General features: G+C 39.0%; 1 protein-coding gene across 3 annotated transcripts in view; it reads right to left on the bottom strand.

Annotated features, from left to right (window-relative positions):
• The window catches only part of KLHL32 (kelch like family member 32), a 223,090-nt gene that overhangs the window by 28,025 nt on the left and 171,416 nt on the right, over positions 1-23,649 (bottom strand). The gene's annotated exons all lie outside the window — the stretch shown is intronic.

Here is a 23,649-nt window from a genome sequence, read left to right as displayed (position 1 = left end):
ATCCTAACCTTTTTATTCCTTTCAGATCTCTTTTAAGAAGGAAAGGAATTATAACATTTTGATATCAGCAGTGAGAATTTCTTAAAACTAAAGAAGGTACATTGTCATAAATAATAAAAATTGTTTAATTTTATTTATAATAAAATCATATAAATAAAATTACACATTTATTATTAAATAATAAAAAATTATTGTTTAATTTTGTTATGACAATATACTGCTTTAGTTTTAAGAAATTCTCCTTTTTTTTAATTAAAAAAAATCATCAGGGCCAGGCACAGTAGCTCATGCCTGTAATCCCAGCACTTTGGGAGGCCGAGGCAGGCGGATCACGAGCTCAAGGGTTCGAGACCAGCCTGGCCAACATGGTGAAACCCTGTCTGTACTAAGAATACAAAAATTAGCCGGGTGTGGTGGCACATGCCTGTAGTTCCAGCTACTTGGGAGGCTAAGGCAGGAGAATTGCTTGAACCTGGGAGGTGAAGATTGCAGTGAGCTGAGATTGCATCACTGTACTCCAGCCTGGGCGACAGAGCAAGACTCCATCTTGGGGGAAGAAAAAAAAAATCATCAACGAAAAAAGCACAGTTCATTTATGGAGCACCTAAATTATTTTAATTAGTGTGATTTAATAGTTACGTTTGGCAAACCTTCCCAGACACCAGCATAATGAAGTATATCTAACATCTCAGTCAGCGTATTTGATATGAATTATTCTTAGTAGCACTTACATTAAAGTAGGTTTCCCAGACAATGTGAATGTGAGTCTGAAGGAATTAGCAGAAAAAAATGAAGCAAAGAAATAGAATATTAAATAATTTGATAGGGGCAGGAGGCAGGAAATTCTGGGCAGAAGAAGGTAGGTCCCAGTAAGGGTCTCACCCTCAAGCCTGGCACCGCAGCCCAAAGTGAGAACATACATTCCTGTTTTATGCTCGAATGTTGACTTTTCCAAAACCACCCATGACCCGCCCCACCCCCCATCCTGTACCCATAAAAACCCCTGACCCAGCCAGCAGAGAGGAGAAGCAGTTGAACATCAAGAGGAGAAGCAGCAGCTAGATGTCAGACACTACAGTTGGAGAGAAGTGGCTTGACTTCAGAGGGATGGCTTGACAGCACAGCTTCAGAGAGGAGTCTGGTGGGTGATGGCCAAATTTCAGGGGAAGATTACCTTCCCACCCCATCCCCTTTCCAGCTCCCCTTTCTGCTGAGAGCCACTTTCATTGGCAATAAAATCCCCCACATTTACCACCTTCAACTTGTTTGTGTGACTTCATTCCTCCTGAATGCCAGACAAGAACTCAGGTGCCAAGAGGGTGACCCTCCACTGAGCTGTTAATATTTAAGCCACCCACAGATGGCAAAGATAAAAAGGGCAGAGTGTAACACTCCTTCTAGGGCTTTGAGGGCTACAGGCACTCCCCACTAGATGCTGCGGTGGGGCCTGCACTGAGGTTTGCTCCTGCCAGTGCCCAAAAGCACTTGCCAGGTCCTGCACCCACTCACCTGCATGTTCCCTCCCATGAGGGGTTGGGTGCAGCTGGTTCGAGTGAGTGAAGTTCACCTCTGCTGGTGCTGAAGCGGCTGGCTAGTTCCAGCACTCACATTCCGGTTCCCGCCCATGAAGGGGTCAGGGAAACTGGGGGCCCGCCCAGGATCTTCCTCTGGGAACCTGCCTAGGATGCATCAGAAGGGTGAGTAAAATGTAGATCTGTCTCTTATTGTCCTCAGACTTTCCTCTGAGCTATGACCCTTGCAGAGGACAGGATGCAACCCTGCCATCTCTCTCTTTCCTTCAGGTGAAAGGAATGTTGGCTCTATTTCCCTTCATGGAGGTTTAGTCACCATGTGGGACCAGAATAAAGTCCTGGGGCAACTGAAGGCATCTGGCCAAGGCCACTCCTCAGTGTTGCTGGAAGGCCCCTGGACTGGACCCAGTCCCAGATTTAATGGGTGGTTGGCTAAGAACCCCGCCTCCAGTCTTTTCTGTGGTTATCTTTCCTTTCTTCCTTTATGGTTTGAAATGGCTCCTGTTATTTTATAATGTTAAGGGTTTTGCTACAAACTGCAGAAATGTTACTAAGTAGAATGAGCATTTGGCCCAGCAATCAGATAAGCAATTCAGAACAATGTGATTTCCATCTCTTCTTAGTGGTGCCACAACCACCCCCACACCAACAGCAGGAGGTGCCTGTTTTGAGTTTGCCCCTGCCAGCGCCGAAATAGCCAGCTAGCTCAATCACCTGTGCTCCAGTTCCCGCTTGCAAAGATGTCAAGGAAAATATCCTGCTTCAATTTTATTGTGCTTTACTTCCTTTTTGAACCATGGAATCAGGATTCTGGACTTCCCTGTTCATATGATAGATTTCACTAGGGGATGGGGGGGAAGTGTACTGAGGGAGGGAAAAGGAAATGTCGTATTCTCAGACCACTGCTCCTTGGCAAACACAAACTGGGTTTTCATCCTAGTGAAAAGAATCACTAAACTCTCTAAGGCACTGGATGATTTCAGACATTCAGAGTTTCTGCATCTATTTGAAAAAGGGTTCCAAAAGTCAAGATGCATTTGGGGCTTGTCTTTTTAGTTTTCTGAATCAAGTGAATGTGGAAGTGAATTCACTTCTGCAATGTCATGAATTGCATCTCTTAATGAGTGACAGAGTGAGAGAAATGAAAAAGGAATGTCGCTAGGTGACAAGGAGGCAGGCACGGTAGAGGTCAGACAAGCGATACGCTCCAGATGCTTTTATAGAAGGTAGCGTTTTTAACTAAATAAGATACCAACCTGACAAAAAAAATTATCTATGTATGGTAATATCTGCAATAATCAAAGATATTGCGAAAGAAATGAGTGATATGGAAAAATGGTACTCATCAATCACCAGGTCTCTGCCACAAGTGGAGACAGTTCCCACATGCCATACCCTAGGTTTTCTCTACCCTAATCTTGGAATTTTCAAGAGATGGGGTTCCAATTATTTCTGGGGAGACTGTTCGGCAACTTGATATAAACAATTTTCCACTCTTTGCCCACAGTTTGCAAAAGTTCTCAGGGATAAAGTCATCCGGCTCAAGGTCATTTCTTAGGGACCAGGTAAAATTTTCTGAAATATAATATTTGCTATTGTTCCTAATTTAATCAAGTAATTCTAGCTGATATTGCTTTGCTCTGCAACCAATTTCTTGGCATTCTTATATCCGTACAGTTCTGCTTCTTTCATATAGATACTATGGGAAACAGCACTAGAGACATTAGATAAATATCCATGTCTCCATAGGCTCTTTTTATAGCATAGTGCTGCCCATTTAATTATTTTTCTCTCTCCTCATAAATCAGTTCTTCCTATGTCATAATCAATCTTCTAGCCCATCTCTGAACAACCTCCGGTTTATCTTTCTAGCAAACAGTGTTACTAACTGCGTGAGAAGCACACAAGCCTCAACTATGCTATGCTTTTAAGAAAATCTCTAAAGAATAAAATTGGCCATGGAACAGTGACCACTGTGACCTATTACCGATTAATTTCTGGTTTGTGGTCTACTATCATCCCACGTCACATGTGTCATGATGTTTTCTATGTTCAATTTCTCCAAATACTATGTATTACAGAATATTTTTTGCATAACTATTAGTTTGCATTTTCTGAGATATTTTTATCTTATTTCTTTCCAACATTTCTAACTTCTCATAGATTTCATATAACTTTGAACTTTTATCATTTATTAATATTTTCAGACTACACACATCATCCCTACTTGTTGGATTTATATTTGTTCCAGATCAAAGGTGAATCTAATTTACAACTATCTTGTCGCCAACCACAAACTTAACATGTACACAAATTACACGGGGGTTTCTGGTCACAATCTAGGCTCTGATTCAGTAGGTGGGGGACTGGAGGATGAGGAGTCTGCACTTCCAACAAGCTCCTCGTTGCATATGCCACTGGCCCATGTACCACACTTTGAATAGGAAGGCTTTGGACAGATTTCCATTCATAACAGTATTCTCCTATCAGGCTGTCATGACTTTAGTTACTTTAGGAAGCTGTATATATTAACTGTTCCATCCACTACGGTAAATTGCTGCCTTATCAGAGAAAATTCACTCTGTTTTTTTTAAATTTAAGCAGGTATAAATCCAATGAAGTTGAAGTAATGCTTAGGTTATGATATAGGATACTTAATTAGCTTAATATTACAGATGAGGTAGCATTTTTTGAGACCTTAGTTCTATACAGTCTATAAATCGATGGCTGATTCTGATAACATAAAGTAAGCCATAGAAACACTCTGCATTTTTGCCTTTGCAATAATAAACACATAAATGTAAAAGTGTTACTGTGCTCTGTTTTCACATTCATAAGAATCTAAAGGAAAAACCCCACTGAAATCACAGATAACTCTTGTTTATTCAAATAATAATTTAAAAATGGCAAAGAAAATTCAAAACAATGGGCCACTTCAAAGTCACCTCTGTGTTGTGAACTTCATCTGACACTATTCACTGCCATGCTGGTAGAGGGAATCCTGGAGCCCATTTAAGGAGCTTAGAGACTACAGCAAGAAGAAAGCTGATTTATCATTGGGGCATCATGGAACCCAAAGACAACAGTTAGCTTTGTGGTATATTTTGGTGCTTAAGCTTGAAAAAGATTATTCTTGGAACTGGTGGCTTTTAAAATAATGACATTACACTGAGAAAGCACAATTCAGGGTAAGCTGAATCCTATCCTATCTTATTTATTCTGGCATACTGAAATCCCTATCACCCTAAATTCTAGGATTTAATCGGGAAGAAAATGGAGCAGGCAGCCTTTTTGGTGGCCAAGCCAGCAAGAGTGGAAAAGAAACGACAGATTCAGTTTAGGAGGACATTACAAAAGAGTGTTTAGGAAACATGGCCATTAGGTAAGACAATTCCTAAACTACCTGCAACACAGGGGACGTTATTTCCACATACAACAGGAGGTGTCTCAAGCACCCTGCCTGACCCAGTTCACCTGACCACAATGGAGAATTGTTTCTTCCTAAAAGGAACATTAACTACAGTTTAATCCAACTTCAACCCAATTGATCCTCAGATATTTGCAAAGAACAGCAGCTGACCCACAGTTTGCTATAAATATTTGTTGCATAAATGGAAAATCCTGTTTTTAGGCTATTTCTCACATTCTCTTAAACAAATAGTATCAATTTCTTTATTCACACATACATACACACACATATTTATCTATCACAGGCTTCAGTTTTCTATTTTATTATCTCATCTTTATGGCTTTCTTATAAGGCCTTTATAAGCCCTCAAGGCTCCACACTGCAGCATTCAGTGCCCTAAACATAGATACATACGCCCTTGTTTTCCTCCCTCACATGTTTGGTGTTGGCCACTTCTATTTGAGATTCTTGGCAAGGCAATAGGCACTGTAGTCTTTTAAACCTTCACATAACTTATAAAATATTTGAGCAAGAAGAAAGCTGAGTCCATTTGGCTCAAGCTTTTCAATTTTACAAATGGAAATCAAATCCAGACAAGTTAACCGACTTAACCCAAGTCATACAATGAATTAGCAGAAAAGCTAGAACTAGAAACTAAGTTTTTAACCTATACAATGTATTTTTTTATTATATCTACTTGTCATTATTTTTCCATCAATAATTATTTCAAGAGAAAATCCAGGCAAATGCACTAAGTCCAAATATAACTTCTATATTCAATAAATTAGAAAAATTCTGCTTTAAAAATAAGAATGCTTTGCTTCAAAATAGGTTGGCAGTATTTTTCAATGAGCCTCATTTATGGATTACTTCAGAAATAAAGACAATAGGTTTATGATACCAATTAAAGAGTTTGTAATTACAGAACAAATATGAGGGGAAAGGACATGTCTGGAGTCTTGAATTATTGCTTCGCTTTTTATGAGATCATATATTTTACATTTATTTATTTATTTATTTATTTATTTATTTATTTATTTATTTATTTTTGAGACAGGGTCTCACTCTGCTGCCCAGACTGGAGTGTAGGGGTGCGATCTTGGCTTACTAAAACTTCTGCCTCCCAGGCTCAAGCGATTCTCCTGCCTCAGCCTCCCGAGTAGCTGGGATTACAAGCGTGTGCCACTACCACCCAGCTGATTTTTGTATTTTTAGTAGAGATGCGGTTTTATCATGTTGGCCAGGCTGGTCTCAAATTCCTGACCTCAAATGATCCATCTGCCTTGGCCTCCTAAAGTGCTGGGATTACAGGCATGAGCCACTGCACCCGGTCTATTTTTTAAATGTATTTTAATTCTAGATTATTTCCTGTTAACTAAAGTTGGCCCAAAAATATACAGAACAAATAATACCTTCCCTTTAGTTTTCTCAGCATATCCCTACTGATTGCTATTCTACAGAGTAGAATATATGATATATAATCCTAAACATAATAGTATATAATCCTAAATGCTACAAATATTGCCCTAGTTCAATTAAAATATACAAGTTACTCATATGTATTTCAGAAATAATTATATGAAAAAATGTTACATTCCTAACATTATCAAGTCCTCATATTGTGATTCTAATTCCTTTATTGTTCATGTGAAACACACTCAGATAGAAGCTGCTGTTTTGACGTCTAAAATTCCTGATCCTTTTAAAGAAGTGGATGTTTTGAATTCTGTTTGTATATATCCATATATATCATACACTATAACCCCAAAGGAATGCCAAAACAATGAAAATATTATTCTCAGATTTCCAGAAAATACATTAATTATGAAGTCATCCCAAATTCAAGAATAGACATCACTGCACTCTTCCATAGAACTGTCTTTATATCTTGCAAATGCATATAAATACAAGTGCCCTTAAAAAGCAGGTTCTCATCAGATGAGTGATCAAATCTTTTTAAGCAATGCTAACAAAGAATAAAGCCCTATGACATTGTCTTAAAGTAACAAGTATTTTTTTGTCTTGGTCTACAAATATTGTCTTTTACTTCATCATGAAGAGCTGAGTAAGCAATGACTAGTATTTTTGCTGATAGCCTTTATTCTGCTCCTTGACCAAGGGCAGCTATTATTGTGCTCCTATGTAAAATCTGGATGCAGACAGCTCTGCTGAAGGTGCATACTGAGTCCTCCTCTTTGCAGAATCCCACACTGTGAGGCACAAGTGTCCATATCCTTATCAGTCTTGTCATCCCACTGAGATACGCCAGGGCACCAGTTTCCCCTCAGTGCACAAAAGGCAGCATAAATTCCACACTTCTTCAAATTCAGAAAAAGACAAAGGAAGGGCACAGGAGCAAGTCAAAAACTCACTGCTGAACCTCCATCAAAGAGCAGGGCAAGCTGACGAGCTCTTGGGCAACAAGTAGGAAGCCAGGAAAGCATGTTTTAATAGAATGGATGATGATGCATCGACGAATCTTTTCCTTTCTAAACAGAGTATCAAGCATGTTCTTTATCTTCTAATTTATGTTCTCAAAGGGAAGAGTTCAGTGATCGTTCTATATTAAAGTACATTGTTTTATATGTTATGTTATAACACCTTGAATTCCAATAAAGACAAAATTTTAGCATGTTACTGTTTTAATATTACATACAGTTTCTTTAAAAATGTGATGTTTCCCTAATGCAAGTGAGCACGAGTTGAGACTTGCCATGCAATACTACACAGAAGCTCCCCTCTGTAACGTGAGTCATGTAAGGTGAAATAATGATGTAATAAACCAGAGTAACAACTGCCATAGAGAGAAAAGTATATACTAATAAATAAATGTGACAGATCTTATAGTTACATTCTCTTCTTTGAGACCGAATGAAAAGTTTCAGTTCAAAAAGACAACTTTCCCATAAAATCCAAAATCACCAGAAACTAGGGACTCAGCATCAGAGCATTTTCCTTTACCAGAACAATGAAAATGTTACCATGGAGGAATATTAAAAATTATAACAGTGCTCACCTGAGTGCTATAATTAAAACTGTGTCAACATTTTCCTTGTAAAACAGATCTTTCCAGGGAGATTGCACATTAACCATTATAGCTGACTACAGACTTATGTAAGACGCATAGGCTATTTTTTCTTCTAAGAAATATATTTCAATGGAACCAAATCTGATGAGGCCCCGGGCTCATATACTGTAAGAAAAAATAAACCTGACAGATTTTTAAAGCAATATTCAGTTTATAACAGATGATAATAATACATTATTTCATCGTTCCTTTAAAATTCTGTGAAATTGAAAGATTGGTAAATGTTATTACGTTCACCTTTAACATATGATTTGTTCTCTGGTAATCATCTTTAAACATATTTTTTAAAGTACATACTTCAGAACTCCAAAAGCAAAAAGCCCTTGCAACTAAAGGTATCTCTTTTCCACAAATGGGGATAAACACACAGGACTGGAAGAATCACAGCCAAAACTACCCTGAGAGCTGCCATCTGTGAGTTCCAGATATTTAAGGGGGGTGCACGAAAAGTGACCTGAGTTGCCCTTTGCTCAATCTTATAACAATAACAAAAGAGGATTTGTTTAAAAGGTAAATTTTATATCAAGATGAAGAGAAAATCAAGATAGGATAAGAGGTGAAGTTAATAACCTATGATATCCTTTCTACCTGTGAGATTCAGCCACCAGTGTAAGCTGATCTTTGAAAAGCCAATATTAAAAGGGCAACGTGAGTATATGGCTGATATTGGATCCATTATTTGGCTTCTCATCTGTAAAATAAATTAGTTGATGAGAGAATGTCCACCTTCTCTAGGATATATGTTACCTATGGATCCACCAAAAATCTTGTAAAGTAGAATTCTCTAATTTTCCTACAGGTGGTAGAGGCAACCAATATTAATCTAGTATCCAAGTCACAGGTTTCTGTAGCACAGATAGTTTTGATAAATCTCTTTTCAGAAAAACAAGGTGACTTTTTTTTTGTCTATAACTCTGCTTGGCTGAAATGTCTGCGTGAATGTTTGCATGTATGAAAGTGCACATGCACGTGGGGCCACATGCAGAGAAGTGGGTTACATCACAGTTACTCTCCCTAGGAACAACTTTGATTAGATTATATTATTAAATTGAATAATAATACCATCTCTTGTAAAAATAAAATAAAATTTGTGCCAAATAATACAAATTTCAAATTTATTAAGGTGACTGCTTCAAGGTAATATTGGTTAGAATCCCAGAATAATATCTTATACATGGCCGGGCGCGGTGACTCATGCCTGTAATCCCAGCACTTTGGGAGGCCAAGACGGGCAGATAACGAGGTCAGGAGATCGAGACCATCCTGGCTAACATGGTGAAACCCTGTCTCTACTAAAAATACAAAAAAATTAGCCGGGTGTGGTGGTGGGCAGCTATAGTCCCAGCTACTCTGGAGGCTGAGGCAGGAGAATGGCGTGAACCCAGGAGGCGGAGCTTGCAGTGAGCCGAGATAGCACCACTGCACTCCAGCCTGGCTGACAGAGTGAGACTCCATCTAAAAAAAGGAAAAAAAAAAAAAAAAAAAAAACAGAGATCTTATACATAAATTCAAGTTTTAGTAAATTGTTCACAAACATTTTACCTCTGGACTGTCTTTAAATGTACCATTCCCTCCATGAGGGAATATAGTGGTATATTTATATTTATATATAATGGCATATTTATAGTTTTATATGTTTATTTATATATAATGGTATATTTATATTTATCTCATAGAGGTAAATATACCTTCATGATGGTGGAGGGTGGGAGGAGGGAGAGGAGCAGAAAAAATAACTGTTGGGTACTACGCTTAATATGTGGCTGATGAAATAATCTGTACAAACCCCCAAGACATGAGTGTACCTATATAACAAACCTTCACGTGTACCCCCAAACCTAAAACTTATATGTATATATACCATTCCCATTCCATATCTAATATATAAAAAACTTTTAAATGGCAAAAATGTCCTACAGGACAATAAAACACAGCACCACCCTTGCCAATAATGTTGTAGGAAAAATGAAACTTCTTGGTCTCCTCATATTTGAGCAAAACACATGTACAGTTATAGAATAACATCCTATAATTTCCCTTCAATGGTTTGATCATAGTCTCTGAGCCAAAAGACAATATTCATCCATCTAGTCACTGATGTCTGGGATTGCATCAGAGCATTACTCAATGCTGGATTGATGACATGAGACTTCTAAATAAAATGATAGGTCCTGCATATTTATATAACATGTCCTACTAGATATTGAAGGAACTTTGCATGTAGTCACTGAGATATTCAGTTTATATTGTTAGAACGACACTGGAAAATGAGAGAAAACCAATTTGATCAATAAAAGAAAACCCTTCTGTATCACATTAGCAATAGGGACTAGAGCGACCTTACGTGGGTCACAACTCCCCCCATTGTTTCCTAGCTACTGAATGCAATAGGGATGCATTACCAGGGTGAAGTCAGCTGAAATGGCCAGGGAAATCCTGATGCTTTTTTCTGTCACGAATTGGTATATGCTTATAGAGGTAAATGTGACACAAGGAAAATAATACAGGACTTGATGTCAAAAGACCTGTTTCTGCAACCTAATGTATTTGTGCATTTATGAAAAACCAACATACTGATACTCAGTTTTATCAACATACTGATACTCTGTAAAACCAGTATGGTAATACCTATGTCATAGGGTTCTACAGAAGACTGAATGCGATAAGATATGTGAAGGTGTTTGGTAAACTGATATTTAGACAATGTACAGAATTTATATGATGGCAATATGCCTCCAAGAGATGAAGAAGTATTCCCCAATATAATTATCCTTTTGAATTCTTCTTTTTTTTTTTTTGAGACAGAGTCTCGCTCTGTCTCCCAGGCTGGAGTGCAGTGGTGCAATCTCGGCTCACTGCAAGCTCCACCTCCCAGGTTCACACCATTCTCCTGTCTGAGCCTCCCGAGTAGCTGGGACTACAGGCGCCCACCACCATGCCCGGCTGATTTTTTTGTATTTTTAGTAGAGACGGGGTTTCACAGTGTTAGCCAGGATGGTCTCGATCTCCTGACCTTGTGATCTGCCCACCTCGGCCTCCCAAAGTGCTGGGATTAGAGGCGTGAGCCACCGTGCCCGGCCCTTTTCAAATTCTTGATAAAGCCATCACATGCAGACCATTTTTATGCAATACAACATTGTGTGTTAGTGATGTAAATTTTGAGAGATTGCTATAGTTGATAAGAAATTTGCTACATAGTATTAAATACTTCACATATTTAAAGTGATAATAAAAGTATGGCAGCATGACAGATTATAAACTAGCTCTTATGATTAACCATATTTCACACAAACTCAGTAATTCTAATCCAGTAATTTAAGTTCTGTGACTTTGTTAAATTCAATGTTGGAGAAGCATGACTGACTGACTGAATGAATGAATGGATGGATGGATGGATGAAAGAATGAATGAATGAAAAGGGAGAGACAGACTTAAACCCAGTTGTTTTTGTACAATACTCAACATATAAGTCACTTTCATTACTTGGCTTGGGTTTCCCATTACAAACACTTCTCAATTTCTTAAGTGTCTATTATGTAAGAAACTTGGTGACAAAGAAGATTCTAATCAGTATATATCAACATTCTCATTTGCCATTCACTTCCATTAATACCATAAAACTCAATGTTTATTCTTGATTTTGAGTGTCTTGATATGTTCCTGTAAAATATTCTAATGAAATTTGGAATTGTTGGAGGGAATCCTGCAAATCTGGAAATTTAAGCCGTTTGTAGACAGATTTTTCAGAAACACACAAGAACCATCTTTCTATGTTGTCATTCCATTGGTGTCTTAAATGTTGCTGGCACATTTATACATTTTATGGTTAAAAAAACTGTTTAATTTGTAAACATGCCCTAGAGCATCCTGAGAGCATCAAGCCTTTGAATATTTCTTCATGAATTGATTCAAGAATAATGAGCTTGGCTGAATGCAGTGGCTCATACCTGTAATCCTAGCACTTTGGGAGGCCGAGGTGGGAGGATTGACTGAGCCCATAAGTTCAAGACTAACCTGGGCAAAATAGGGAGTCCCTGTCTCTACCAAAAAAAAAAAAAAAAAAGCTGGGCTGCAGTGACACATGCCTATGGTCGCAGCTACTTGGGAGTCTGAGGTAGAGGGATCACTGGGCCTGGGAGTTTGAGGCTTCAGTAAGCCATGATTGTGTCACTGCATCCAGCCTGGACTACAGAGCAAGACTATGTCTCAAAAAAAAAAAAAAGGAAAAAAGAATAATGAGCCAAGAGCACAAGAGCAGGTTCACTGGCAAATATGCTCACCATCTGAAATCAAATCTTTAATATTATGACCAAATGGACCTCAGGGGCTCAAGCAGCTGCCCCAGGTCACTGACACAGAGACAGTCAAATCCCTCAAGCGAGTGGTACTATGATGAGTTTAGATGTCCAGAAAGTACCCAAGTTGCATTTAGGGATTTAATGTTGGCAGCCTCCAAACAGAAACAAAATAGTCAAAGGTAACTTTAAACATCTTTTAGAGCCATGAGGTGTAGAGATTGGCATGGGGGAACCCACAAACTGAAGCACAGGACTAAACACTGTCAGGGCCAGACTCTACTGTCAGGGGGATAGGACAAGGAGCACTGCCAGCCAGCTGGGGAAGGGGAGCCAGGGTCTACACTGTCAGTGAGCTGCAAAGGATACACACAATGTGATGGCACCACTGACTACCTGTACTAGGTGAATTTCAGTCTGGCTACTGATGTTTAAAGAGCATACTTTGCGCTGCATTCTCTAACTTCATTTCATCATAGCATAAAAAACTAGGGAACTATGAATCGTCTATTTCTACTTTGCAACACCTGTGAGTACAGTACACATATTTTTTATATATATATATATGTATTTATATATGTATTTTTTGAGATGGAGTCTCACGCTGTCACCTAGGCTGGAGCCCATTGGCACAATCTTGGTGCACTGCTACCTCCACCTCCTGGGTTCAGGCAATTCTCCTACCTCAGCCTGAGTAGCTGGGATTACAGGTGTGCACCACCGCGCCTGGCTAATTTTTGTATTTTTAGTAGAGATGGGATCTCACCACGTTGGCCAAGCTGGTCATACAAATAATATTTTTATCGAAGAAGATACACTCTTCACCACAGTGATCACAGATTTTTTTTTTTTTTTTTTATCCAACTAGACATTTCAGAGAAGATTTGGGCCAATGCCCAGGTAGTCATATCAAAGGATTTGGGTTACACAAGGATCATTACAAACAATAAATGTCAGATGGGTCTCAAAACAGAAATCAAGCATGTAAGGAATCAAAGCAGCCGAGAGAGGGGACAGGGTTTAGTTTGGGTGGGAGAAGTGGCCTAGAGAGCCCAGCCTGCGGCAGTCATGCAAAGAAATCAGAGATGCAGAGAGATGGCCCTGTGGTGGAGAACCAGCTGCCTGATAGTCTCAGAAGACTCGTGAGAGAAGAGGAAACTGTGGAGGAGGAAGAAATGAGTAGAAGGTACTAGCTGTTGCAAAAGAGAATCTGTAGGATAGTTGAGAGAAAGACTGTATTGCAGCCTCACTGAGAACCATCAATATTGAATGAAAGAATGCAGGAGTCCAATCTGAGGAAATCACAGGTCTGAGACGTTCTTTATCAGGTTAGGAGGAAGAGCAAGGTGAACCCTGAAGATAGTGAAGGACACATTGAAGAAGGAAAAGAAACTGGGCCCCATGAGCAAGTCCAGTCTGGTAGCAGAAGCATGGCCAGCACAGGCAGGCAGTGCAGGGCAAGAGGCCCCAAGTGGGAACATCACTGCTGAGGGGCGCAGTCTGGGTGGACAGAGTCTGCGTGAGAGCAGGACAGCGGCAGGCGTGTCATCTGAGTGTATGAGGGCAGAAGGCCCTCTGTGTTGGAGATGAGTTTGATATAAAAAGTATACACGTGGGGAAACTCAGAACTCCATCAGGCTTAGACCAGAAACAATTTGACAGAATGAGTTATGCTTTCTTTAAGATGAAACGGACTTTGCTTGAGTCCCATTACTTTAAAAACATAGTGAATCTATAAAATAAAATAATTCATTGTCACAGATTCCACAAGCTAATATGAAAATTAAACCGCGCATTACTTTTCTAGTAGCAAAAACCATTGATTGACTTGATTGACGCACTTCTCTCCAAATTATCTTTTTAGTTCCCATTGATTAAAGAAAAACAAGACACAACTAAGCAATAATTTTAAGAAGCATCCCTGAGGTCTATTTTACTATTTTATAGAGATTAAAAAATAATCATTTGTGGTGTACTGCAGTGAGGAATCTTGTGAGACCATATATACACAATCCCATTCTCATTTCCTTTTTAAATAAGCATTTTAAACAGAACTGTTCATTAAATAAGGGCTACATTAAAACAACAACTGGATTCAATGACTTAATTCAATTTTGGAGCCTTCTCAGGTGAGACTGAATGATCACCTAATGACTCTCTTTGCTATTAAAAAACAAATAGGGTTTTTTGAAAGCAAGAAAAAAATAATGTGAAAATAGAACACTTGAAGTAAAATTATAATCATTATGATGCTGTCACTTTAACATCTATAGACTTAATTGTTTTCCAATTGACATGTGAGAAAAAATGTCCCAGACTAGGTAAAAATATGCTGCTGAATGTTCATTGGAGAAAAAAATAAATAAATAAAGACAACAAACAAAAAAAGGCAAAACGATTCTAGCTCTCAGGTGCCTAATATATGATGAGACCACTATGCATATCTTGGAGACAGAAATAAAGGTTTTCCTTTATTTTTTCTTTTCCTCTATTTTTCTTTTTAAAAGGTATGCATGAAAGAGGTACAAAGCTCATTATAATACAATGTGAGCTGCACATTGTATACACCAGCATTATTAGATGTCTGTATCGTTTTTAGCCTATACTTCTAATAGCTACAAGCTTAGGTGCTGGATTTATACAAATTGAAATTTGCAACTTTTAATAACCTTAGTGCTTCCACAGACAAGTATCTGTCTTCCTTCCTCAACCCCTTCCCTGTGTTTGCCAAGAAGGAGGGTAAACGTCATGCACATGTACCCCAGAACTTAAAGTATAATAAAAAAAAAAAAAAAAGAGAAAAAAAAAAAAAAAAAAAGATATTCAAGAGGCCAGTAAGCCTATACCAGCTACTAAGGAGGCTAGTACCATCTACTAAGGAGGCTGAGGTGGGAGGAACACTTGAGCCCAGGAGTTTGAGGCTGCAATGAACTATGATCACACCACTGCACTTCAGCTGGGCAAGGGAGCAAGACCTTGTCTCTAATTAATAAACAAACAAGTAAGAAGCCAAAAAAAAAAAAAAAAAAAAAGAAGGAGGGTAACAGGAGTAAGATGCTGTGTTTGGAAGCAGGAATTCCACAAACTGTTGTTAGACATGCTAGTGATAGAATGGAGCCTTCACTTTCATATATGTGCCCATTTTGAATTTACTGCATTTGCTGGTTACTGTGCGAAACAGGGCACAATAACTGTGTGAGCTGCTCCATTAGCAAACTGGCTAAAGTATCTCTGTCGTTTATATTTCCCCACTGCACAATCAGAATGGAAACATTTGCTCTATTGGAAGGCAGTGATAAGGACGGATTTTTAAAGTTTCCATTTTTAAGTGAAAATGAAAGAAAAATGCTCTTCTAGATGTGTTGTGCCTTTGAGCTCCATTTGAAAAAAGAAAAAAAAAAAGGCAGAGAAAGCTGCTGTGAAGGTCACCGAGTGAAAGAACTTCCTCAGGGCACAGAATAAATTAAATCCCAAGGAAAAAATAAAATGTGATTTCCAGAGTGTGAGGCACAAACTCCAAATGACAATGATTGACAGCCAAACTATATCCGTGCAATATCCAAGACTGCACGTTCTCATTTACCTCAGTGTAGCCAGCAAGCGCCCATTAAACATCCGTCTGATGCCCAAATTAACCTTCTTGGCAAACTGAAAGAGGCACAAACTATCATAATCAACCTTTCATTATCACAGCAGCCTCTAGTTAAAGGGTCAGAATAATTGTGCCATCAGAGCCTTGATTGTTTTCAATCAACAGACGGCTGGAGTGACAGCTCGGTGATGGAGGAGTCTGATGAAACCGCACCAGGCCTAATCAGAGCAGATGAAAGGAAGGCATGATTGGTGCAAATGAACAGTCGTGCCTCTCCTTTTCATTTACAATCTGAAATTACTCTTAAATTTGTGGGGTTTTTTTTTCCCTCCCTTATGAGCACCACTGAAAGAATGTTTGACTTATTATGAGTTCTGACAGTGCAGAGTTATAAAACACAGGTAGGGTTATCAGCTGAGGCTTTAAGTGGGTATTCAGCATAATTCTAACAAATTCACTCTTGAAAAGCACAAAATGACTAAAAAGGCTTCCAATGACCTAACCTCTCAGTGCTGTTTCATTAGCAGACCCATTTATTCTGCTGCTGTTAAATGATGAGACGATAAAACCAAGGGCAGGAATATCCTGTAAATGTTTTCTCTCAGTCTCACTGCTCTGCTTACTTCAGTATTAGTTCCTTTGCCCCAAAATCCTTAGAGTTCTCTAAAAGCAGTAAGAACATTAAGAGCTCAAAAGAGCTCATCCATCAGCGGGCATGCCTCAAACAGGAGTTGTTTTTCCTTAAGAACTTGATGCTATGGTGGGAACCACAAGTGATAGGAAAGGGACTGGAGCCCAGCCATCCAATGTGGAGATCAAAAAGAATATCTGGGGAAGAAATAAAAAATTCTGCAATAGGCCACGCTAAATCTAGCATAAAAAGAATTTAGAGAGAATTGAAACACCATAAAGCTGTATCTATACAGCTGTTTCTGTTAACAAACTACTGGCATTAACATCCTTAAAAAGTTTAGTGATGAATGGAATATACACTTGGAGTGCTAAAAATAAGCTTCTACTTTCTATTTTCTTTAATGCTGAGACCAACAAGCCAATCATGGGAGTATTATGATTTAGGTCAGTGCTGCAAAACAAAGGAAAGCCTTTTAGCTGCAAAGATTAATATGCATCTAATATGTATGCGTGTGTCTACCTGCAAGTGGGTGTACTGTGTGAATCCCACCTGCATATGTGTAAGTGATAGAGGACAGGACGGCTGTTGGCTCAGAATCCAGGGTAGTTTTTAACCTCTTTACTCAAAATTTTTATATAAAACTTATGCCATTTTATTAGCTAGATTGGGTATGAGAATGATGAGATGGGATATATAACTAACAAGGTAAAAAGAAGACTTAAAAAATAATAGCCTCGAATTTTCCATGCAATATTTAGCAAAATTTGTTGCCTCTGAACTGGGTCTCATTTTATGAGCCAATTGCTCACCATGAATGTATCCAGAATGTACAAAATTCATGTAGTTCTACCTATATGTAAATGAACTTCAAACAGAATATTGCCAAACCCTGCATATGACTTTCTGCAAAATCTCAGAGTTTTTGTTTTGTTTTTCAGAAGACAGTTGTCAAAGAAAGCTATCTGGGAGGTAGTTCAAACACATGTATTTTCCAAATCCATCCTCACTCTCACACACTTTCTCAAGTGCTGCATTCCTCAGCGGATCACTTTACTTCTTGTGTGCTCCCGGGCACCTTCCACAAGCTTTATCAATGAGTGACACATGCTCCATCATTTCCTGAGGGTTTAGTTCTCTCAGTGTGGTGCTGGCTTTTTAAGGCATGACTTCCTTCTGCCCAGAAGGCAGTTTGTGTATAGGTCAAATAGGAGTGGCTTCAGGATACTGACTACACATGGGGTTGAAAACAGGATTTCCTGGCTGTTTCACAGAGCATGAAGACAAGAAGCAGGCCAATTTGGGTAAGTGCCTATTCTAACTCCCAGAATCCAAGGGGTGTGGAATTAATCATTCTAAAGCACTACACAGCCCCTCTACATTGCCTAAAACTTACATGAGATGAGAGGAGCAAAAAGATTCTTCAGGGGACCTGGCAAACCTGATAAGTCAACCCCTTTGTTTACTTTATTATTTACACTTTATTGGATTGATATGGGGCTTCACTCCAAAGAGTACGTAGTCCTAGCAGTGGGCAGAATAAGGAATTGATTACAGTCCTCAGCAGGTCCAATGTCATTCTCACTGCCAAAGAGACAGATGCCTAAAGTGTATTTGCCACTTAACTAAGCGTCGTCCTTTCTGGATGGAGAGGTTTAGTTTTAGTTTCAGCTGTGAGTAATTTTCCATTGTGATTGGCTGACTTATAGTCAATTTAGTATAATTAATGCCAAATTACATTGTAATTCACGTAGAATTACAAATTAAAAGCTATATTAAGACCAAATGAATTAATCAAAATTAATGATATTATGCTCACTTGTTTTAAAGTGTTAATAAGATAGGTCCTCCTAAAACGTTTAAACTTTAGCACACCATCCATCACTCCTTTAATTACCTGATTTCCTTGTGTGGCCAGAGAAGGTAGCATGTGGGCATTCCTCATCAACAAGAACACACACAAAGAAGATATGTGCACTCAGCCTCTGGTGTGCGGGGTCTTTTTAGCTCCTGTTCTTGAAGCATAAGTAATACCGTGCCACTTACCAATACTGACTTGTAACTCTTCCTATAGACAAAGGAGAACAACGCACAAAATCTTTGATACATAACTTTAGAATCATTCATTGACTTTTTTTCCCCTGAATTTGTCTTCCTGGTTATGCTTTCTCTACCAGAATATCAAAATAGGTTTGCAGTTCATCAACATGCCACCGCACATAACAAGGAGGAGGTGGTCAGATGAAGGAGTGGATCCTCACCATGGCAAATGCATAACTCTGTATTATGAGCATAAAAAAAGCCCAAGAATGATGTATGAATGCTTTCCTGATTATGATCTCAGAATGGCCACTTTTCTCCTCCAGGTGTGTTGAGTCAGGGTGTTATTTTTCCTTGTAGCAGAAGTTTTGGATGCAAGGGTGGGAGAAGCACTTCTAAGGAAGTCAGTATTCAACAACAAATGTTGAGGCTTCTCCTGACATCTCTTTAGAATGTAAATAATCCTAGAGCCTCTGGGTCACTTTATAAGTAAATTTACATCCTCTCCTTCAGAAATCCCAGAACAGCAAATCTCTATGGTCTGACACAGCCAATCAGCATGATTGTGATCTAACACTGAAGAAAACGGATTCACAGGATCATTTGTGTTGGAAAGAGACTAACATTTATCAGTTTCAAGAAATTTATATCTTTCACCTTTTCTCTTAAGCCCCATATCTAAACCATCACCCAACTGTCAATTTCTGCTGCATACATTTCTAAAATTTCAATATATTGGGCATAAAATGAAGATGGAATGATCAGTCATTTCCATTTGTTCCTTCCAATATCTGGTCTCAAATAGGGAAAACAGCCTACAGACTTTTTCCCACATGGTCTGTGTCACTGCAGCAGAAATAATGGCACTCCAGGTTCTTTTTTACTCTAATTTATGTCTCTTGGTCAAATTTTAAAGAGATCCTCCCTTATTGTCTTTCATTTCCTGCTTTATACTACACCATCGTGTCCTTTGAAGGAATAAAAGATGGTTCCCTCCCTCTGCCAGAAATCTCTATGCATTCTTCCTTATCAAACCATCCAGAGCCCCAGTTTCTGGGCTCTGATCAAAAAAGACCCTCAGCAACACTTTCCTGTACTACTTTATTGGAGACATTTTTGCAACTTCCCACAAAGTCTCACAACAGGTGAAAATGAAAACTGGTAATTTATTAGGAAATGTCTACTTCTGGTTCACTCATTATAGAGTAATATATAAAAACCTTTGACTTATGAGATGTATAAGGCACTTTGAGGTTCTGTTTTCTTAAAGAGTTGGTATATTTCAAGAGAATACAGTGAAACCTCCATTGAAATCTATATTGTGAAGTGAGTCAACTATTGAACTTCCAGAAGCTTTAGTTTTCTCACTAGTTAAAATTTGGATCATACTTGCCTTATCAACCTTAACAAGGCTGATGAGAGACTCAAGAGAAATTATGTGTGTGAAATGCTTTAAAATATAAAGCTCTCTAGGCTTGTAAAGAATTATTATTGTTGGTATTATTATTGATGGACTTCTATGCTAGCCTCAGGGTTTCTACCTTGTATATGGCTTATAGTTGGGTTTTACTTTTAAATCCCTGATAACCCAGGTAGCAGCAATATTACTGCAGGCCACCAATGCATAAGTAATATTCTCCAGTCATCTTTTTCCTTCTCACAGCAGCAACAACCAAAATATCAGTCTGGAAACAACATGAATCACAATGAAAATTAGAAGCAGAGAACATAAATATGTCATATCTCATAAATCACCTTGTTCTGTTGTGCTTATTCTTTAAAAAAAAAAAAAAGGAAAGAAAAAAAAACTATTAACTCATGAGAACAGCAGCACATGAACACAAGTTGGGTCTCCTGTAATTTCTGATAATCACTGCCCCTCACAGCTACTCAGCAATGCACAGCTCTAGCACTGAGGATTAGCTGGAGCAAAGCCCCTCTGAAATGAACATGTCATGCATCTCGCAAAGGCACACAGCCCAGACAAACAGCAGCAAAGCCACGAGTCAAGCTACTGGGGGATGCACCCTCACAGAGGAGTTAGCCGCATGTAGATCAGGAGGAAAGACTAAATATATGCTCTGGCAACTAGGAGAACCAATCCCTGAAATAGCAGCATTACTCCATGTCCAGCTGGGGGCCCCTCAAAGGATAAAACATCCTCTGGGCATAACATTATTTGGGATGCAAAGGAGCCACTGTTTATTCTCTTCACTAACATCTAAGAAGAAGGAAACGGAGATACCCTCATCACATTTGTAGAAAAAAACTATATGTAGTTGGGAGAAACTATAAGAAGTTTCAGAAAGAAAATTAAGAAGTGGTACAAATTTGCAAGTTGGGACTACAGGTATGAATTTCATGAGTTTAAGAAGTGGTAAGTTTAAAAAATAGGAGATACTATGAAGATATACAGAAAGTAGCTATCTGGGAAAATAATAGTAACAACACATGCATGTATGAAAGAGAATTGAAGAAGGGCAGGAACATGATGAAAAATTATAATTTGTTTGAGGATAAGAGTTCTTAGTATTTTATTCCATTTCTAGTTACCAAGGTCCATATATTAAAACATGAACACAGCTTGTAGAATTTTTTGATTAAATATTTACCCACAGCCTGATGTGTTTGAGGCTTGGACTGCATCACATGGGTTGACAAATGTTTGTGAAGCTGTTTAGAGGGTGCATACAACGATCAAGAGTTAACAATAAGCAAAGCATTGAACAAAAGGTGAAAGGACACTGGTTGGTACTGAAACATCCAGTCAAAAGCATGTCATCTCCATTGTACCCATATCGTTTCAACGTGCCCCAACTTGGCAAAGAAATCATTATGCTATTTGGCACAGGTCAGTCCTCACTGGGAAGGAATTGGGCAGGTGGGAAAGAGCAGCAAGCGGAAAGCCCCACATCAGACACTGTCAGGCCCACGACAGCAGGACCCTGTTGGTCCTTCCCATTACTGACTGTCTAGCACCCGTCATATGGCAGGCAATAGTAGTACCCCACAGGACATGGCTGGGCAGAGCAGGCACTCAATAACTATTTGGAATGAATGAAAGAATGAATGAGGCATATGTCATCTAACAGAATTAGAATTAGCAACATGACACAGACATGGAGGCAGGCACAGAGGCCATGATTTGTTCAATCCATGGGCACTACCCAAGGGAACTAGAATGATCATGCTCTTTTTTCTGTTTTTGTTTCCTGGGGTTTTTTTTTTTCCAGACAGGGTCTCACTCTGTTGCCCAGGCTGGAGAGCAGTGGTGCAATCACGGCACACTGCAGCCTCAACTTCTTGGACTCAGGTGAACCTGCCTTTTGGGTAGCTGGGACTACAGGTGCATGCCACCATGCCTAGCTAATATTTTCGTAGAGACAGGGGTTTCACTATGTTGCGCAGGCTGGTCTCAAACTTCTGGGCTCAAGCGATCAGCCTGCTTCAACCTCACAAAGTGCTAGGATTACAGGCGTGAGCCACTTGTCCCCAGCTAATCAAGCTCTTCTTAATTCCTGTTAAAGTCATAGGATTAATTGGATGCACCTCTGTGCCCATCGCCTGAGTACTTCTGAGCTTCTATTACAACTTTAGAAGCTATAGACCAAAGTAGACATAGCTCAAGAATTAGAAGACATGAGTTTGATTCCTAGATATGTTGCCTCAGTTTCCCCTTTTGTTCTACAGGAGAACAAAGCAATAATAAATGCAGATGCATTCTCAAAACTGTGATGTGATATTCAAATTGGAAGTATTTTAAGAGTATTGTTTGACATATAGTACTATTTAAAGTCCTTGCTTCCTCCTGGCCAGAGGTACATTTGGGTCAATTTATCATCGAAGGATAAAAGATGAAAGCCGAGTACATCACTAGTGTCCTCTACTTTCCAACTATAAAGGGACAGTGATTTTTTGTTTGGGTTCAATTCTGGGACTCCTTTTGAAGAAAATGATTAATTCAAACTGTAATGTGGCTGATTCTGTGGTATACATAAAAGCCCAGGAGGAGCATGTCAACAAACCACTGCATTTGAGATTGTTGACTAAACAATATGTGGCTTATGTCTCTCAAGATATAAAATGAATGTGTAATTAAGAGTATGGGCCGGGCGCGGTGGCTCAAGCCTGTAATCCCAGCACTTTGGGAGGCCGAGACAGGTGGATCGCGAGGTCAGTAGATCGAGACCATCCTGGCTAACACGATGAAACCCCGTCTCTACTAAAAAATACAAAAAATTTCTCTTCTTGTGATAGTTTAGATCACTTGGACTCGGGAAGGGGAACATCACACACTGGGGCCTATCATGGGGAGGGGGGAGGAGGGAGGGATTGCATTGGGGAGTTATACATGATATAAACGTCATGCACATGTACCCTAGAACTTAAAGTATAATAAAAAATAAAAAAATAAAAAAAAAAACAAAAAAATAAAAAAATAAAAAAAATTAGCCGGGCGAGATGGCGGGTGCCTGTAGTCCCAGCTACTCGGGAGGCTGAGGCAGGAGAATGGCGTAAACCTGGGAGGCAGAGCTTGCAGTGAGCTGAGATCCGGCCACTGCACTCCAGCCTGGGCGACAGAGCGAGACTCCGTCTCAAAAAAAAAAAAAAAAAAAAAAAAAAAAAAAAGAGTATGACTTAGGGAAGCAAATTTCCAACAAAAATATAAGGAAAAATGCAGGCCAAACTCATTTTCTATATCAATTTTCTTAGAATAAATCCAGCCTTATGTAGGAATAGTAGGATGTCTTATTATCCATTCAATACATTTTAATATAGAAACTCTACATTATAGTTTTTATTTATTATTAATAGAGTGCAAAAGAACATGGCAGTAGGTAATGCAAACACTACAGCACAGCCTCTGCCTCTAGGGATGGATAATCACGGATAAATATGAACAGGATTGCCCCAGCCCCAAATCAGGTGACATTGTCCCTCTTTGCCATACTAAAATAGGACACAATTTAGATTTGTGCAATTGCTTTTGCACCAACCTAATAGAATAAAGGCAACCCTCCCTGCTGAGGTCTCACCTTGTTTGACGTCACTCACATAGCCA

The sequence above is a fragment of the Trachypithecus francoisi genome, unplaced genomic scaffold (genome assembly GCF_009764315.1).
Source record: "Trachypithecus francoisi isolate TF-2019V2 unplaced genomic scaffold, Tfra_2.0 Lachesis_group15, whole genome shotgun sequence".
Taxonomy (NCBI): domain Eukaryota; kingdom Metazoa; phylum Chordata; class Mammalia; order Primates; family Cercopithecidae; genus Trachypithecus; species Trachypithecus francoisi.
Note: the sequence above shows the minus strand (reverse complement) of the source record. Positions and strands in the feature narration are given on the sequence as shown.